The sequence below is a fragment of the Gossypium arboreum genome, chromosome 3 (assembly GCF_025698485.1).
Source record: "Gossypium arboreum isolate Shixiya-1 chromosome 3, ASM2569848v2, whole genome shotgun sequence".
Classification (NCBI taxonomy): Eukaryota; Viridiplantae; Streptophyta; class Magnoliopsida; order Malvales; family Malvaceae; genus Gossypium; species Gossypium arboreum.
The window spans coordinates 131,896,236-131,900,874 of record NC_069072.1 but is presented as its reverse complement, the minus strand read 5'-3'; positions in this window follow the sequence as shown (position 1 = coordinate 131,900,874).

Sequence of the window (4,639 nt, the reverse complement as noted above, 5' to 3'; positions counted from 1 at the left end):
AAGCTATTTCAGTAATTTATCTATTTTAGGGTTTTTCATGCATATTCCTACCTTTCACGTACTAATGAGAATCACTACGAGGGTTCTTACCGAATTGGGCTGATTGGCCCATCATTCCAATTTTGGCCCATTAAGCCCAAAAATATCGAGGCACGAAATCATGCACTTTGCAGTCCAAATTTTGCAGCTTACCAAAACATTAATCGATTTACCTCACGAGCATTCGCACACTCGCAAATCTACAAAATACCGGTTTTCGGCATTTCAAATTTTTGACTTTTGCCGATCTAAACTAAGAAAGAGGGTGTTAGTTACACACCTGTTTGCGACGATATGCTGACGAGATCCACACACGAACTGCCTACAATTGGATTACTAACACATTAATCTAACTATTCAAATACGAACTACGTATTAACCCCTTACAATATTCGGCCAACCACACCTACAGACCATAGTAAGCTTATAAGAAATTAATAAGCAACTCATTAACAAATTTTTGTCAATGTTTACCACATAATCATAATTTCACTGCAAGCTGTCTTCCTGAGCAACAGTCACTAAATTATTTATAACTGGAGCTACGAAACTCCAAATCAAGTTCCGTTAATTTTCCCTGAAAATAGACTCATATATCTTCTATCCATAAAATTTTCAGAATTTTTGGTTTAGCCAATCAATACCAGATTTTTCTCAAAGTTTCCCATGTTTCACTGTTTGACTAATCTGACCACTTTTCATTACGAATCAAATTTCTCATTGTACAGAATTCAAAATATGTTCTCGTTTATTTCATTAGAAACTAGACTCAATAAGCTTTAATTACATAATTTATTCAGCTTCTAATTCATCTCCCACAATTTATGGTGATTTTCCAAAGTCACATTACTGTTGCTGTCCCAAGCAGATTTATTACCAAATCACTCTTTCATACACCTATCTTGCATGCTTGTTATTTAAACATGTATATCACCAATCAATCATCACATATCTATGATTTTACTTAAGTATAATCTCCATTTCATCATTTTAAAGCACAACATGTTAGCTGATTTTTCCCTTTAACATCTAAGGCACATGCATGCTCATTTGTTTGGCTCAACTTCACCTATCTTCCATTTTTTTCATCAAAAGAACATGAAACAACAACCATTTCCTTCATTTTAATTCATGACTAAATGCTCACAACACAACTAAAAACCAAAATATGCTTCAAGAGTTAAGGTAGAATAAAAAAGAACTCATGAACCTCAAAATAGAAGCAAGGTACCAAGAACTTACCTTCAATTTTCCTCCTCCTAATGACCGAATACTCAAGAGTTTTCTCCTCTCATTTTCTTCTCTAACTTTCCGCTATGATTAACAAAGATGGACAAAACTTTGTTCTTTTCACCCCTTTTTCTTTTAATAAAACTTCATATTTCATCCATTTAATTCTTTAATACAAAAGACATGAAATTCTTATCATGAAACATTTACCTAACCCATTATCATGAAACATTTACCTAACCCATTATCATGGAACATTTACCTAACCTATTATCAATTTGTATCAATTTGTACCATAAATTATGGATATCAAGTGCACATTTTGTCTACAACAACATGATGGCTGGCCACTTCATGTAAAATGGGAGGTTTGTCATGCAAATCCTCCTATTTTGCACTACTATTTATTTGGCCACTTCAATTTAGCCTATAGCATTTTCAAACATTTTCACATAGGTTCTATTTCATAATTTCACCCCCTTTTTCTTATGGAACAAAAATTTACTAAAATTACCGGGTTCTATCTTAAGCTTGGGCCTTCTAGAGGCCCACTAACAAAATTAAACCTATGCCAACATTCACAGGATTCCCGAAAATTGGGGCGTTACAATTTTTATATAATTTTAAATATATATAATATATCAAAATACTAAAAACATCAAAATAAATATTTCTTAACAAATTAAAAATAAATTTTAAAAATATGTAGACTTAAATAACACTAAGATAACAAGCAAATGCCTCTAAAATAATAATAAAATTAACAAATGCCTTTAAAATAATAATAAAATTAACAATAAAATAAGTTTTATACAATATCTAAACAATAACAATAAAATAGTAACAACATAATAGTAAAATGGTAGCAAAATAGGAAGAAAAGAACAAGAAAATAACATTTAAAAACAAAAACAAAAAAAGAGAGTAGATTTTCTTTGTCATTTAGTGAATTCGGGCCGGGCCAGGGCCAAAAATGCCTTACCCGAGGTCTGACCTATTTTTAAAACGGGGCTTATTTTTTTGTCCAAGCCTATTTTTTGAGCCTATATTTTTGCCCAAATCCTCTCACATTTCGGGCAAGCCTTCGGGTCAGGCTAGGTGGCCCGACCCATGATCAGGTCTAGATTGTATGCATTAATTTTAAATTTTATATTTATTAGTTAAAAATTTTATAACATTGTAATAATATTATGATTGAAAAAGTAAAATAAATAATAAAAATATTTAATTTTTATAATTAAGATAATTTGTATTATGATAAATACAAGTTAAAAAATAAATTGAATGTTTAAAATAAACTTGAACTAATTGTTGATATTCATCGAAATAATTGAAAAATAAAAATTTTAAAAATAAGCTAATGATGTCAATATTTTATATATTCAATCTCTACTCTAAATATTTGTTTCAAAATATTATTATAAGTCTAATTTAAAAAATAATAATTAGTTAACACGTGAGTATATTGAAAATTTTGTGTTTACTTTAATTAAAATGACATAATATCAATTATTGCAATATTAGTATAATCATAATATGTATTATTTATAAGTTTTTCACATTTTGTATAGACATAATGATTTATTTAGTCTTCTAATTTTACAAAAAATTATTTTAATTCTCTATTTAATTGTTCACCCTCTTGAATTTGCATTGTTTGGAACTCAAATAATTAACCTATAACTCAATGTTTTCATATATTCTCCCGTACTTTCTTTTCTATTATATGATATATATACAGATCTGTGTTTAACTACTGACTAATCAAGAAATAGACACAGTCCAGACATGGTTCATCACCCAAAAATGAAGATTCTGGTATACCCTTTACCATGGAGTTCTCAAGTAAAAATATGAATAAAAAAAAAACAGCATGAGGGGAAGAAGATTATATATTTAAGTAGTTTACAAAAGAAAGAAAAAAAGGTTGAAGCCTTCATGATCTATTGTCTTCCATTAATTCAAGTCCTTGAGGTTTTGTCTTCCTCAATACTCTCTAATGAAGGTCTTCTAAGAAGTATATATGTGGAGTGCTTGGCTTTGCATCATTATTTTTTATAACTTTTTGAGTATTTTATATATTTTTATAAATTTTAATCATTTTAAAATTTTATGTGTTTTTTATTTTAATTTATATTTTTAAAATTTTAGAATCATGATCAAATTGGTATGATGTTAACTATTAAGAGTTAAATTTGTTGTCTATTTTCAACATCAAGATTAAATTAATAAAATAAGTAAATATTGAGGGTCGGTTTTGTTATAATACTAAGTTACGTCAACATTCCATTTGGTGATTAAACCTATTTTAACAATAGAGTACTAAAACTTACAAATTATCTAATGAGAGTGACAAAAATAACAAATTTTTGAAATAGATGACCAAAAATAGAAACACGGGCGAACTCATGTAACTAAATATATAGTTTACCCTTGAGTTATAGTTCATTTGGCACTATTATTATTGCAACAATAAAAAAGTTATGGGTTCAAGCACATTTAAACTCATTTTTTTTTCTAATTTAATGGTTAGGGTTTGGGTAGAAATAAACATCGTATTGAAAAATTGGACCGAAGAATTTTAATAATAAATGAGTATTAAATAAAATATACATTTGATTAGATATAATTAATCAACAAGTGTGTATTGATAAGTTTTATTACACTTTCAAAAGAGAGAATGCAAATTTGATATTTAAAGACTAGATTATTAAAAGACGCAAAAAAAAAAAACTTTGAATATGAACTATAAAACGAGTATTAAAGATTAAAAAAAACTTCATTAAACAAAATGTAATATAATTTAATTGAGTAGCATAAATTAAACCTTTTAAATCCTCAAACCTATTTAGACCCCGTTTAGCAGTGCTTTTGAGATGAGCTTTTCACTCAAAAAGCACTTCTCACTTAAAAGTATTGCCAAACAAATATTAGTTAAGTAAAAATTTCAACTTAAAAAAAGTACTTTGTGGCATATGGAAAAGTTAAAAATTTTAAGTTTTTCCTTAACCAAAAGTGCTTTTGCTGCTACTTACATTTTTAACCTCAGTTTATTTTCTCTAAAAGACACGTTAGAATATTCATTTTTTCTTTCAAAGTTCTTTCCTCTGGTTCTCTTCTCTTTTGTTCCTTTTTTAATTCCTCAACCGATGAGTTTCTTTTCTTCTTCTTCTCTTCAAGTTGTTCATTTTTTCTTCTCTTTTAGCTTAGTTATTTTTTGATTCTTTGATTTTATAAAAAATTTACAGAAATTATTTAAATGTATATTTGTTACTTTATAATATCATGTATAAAATAGAAATTTTATTTTTCAAAATACTTTTTGACAATAATATTAAACACTTAAATTTTAAATAAAATTTCTCAAAGA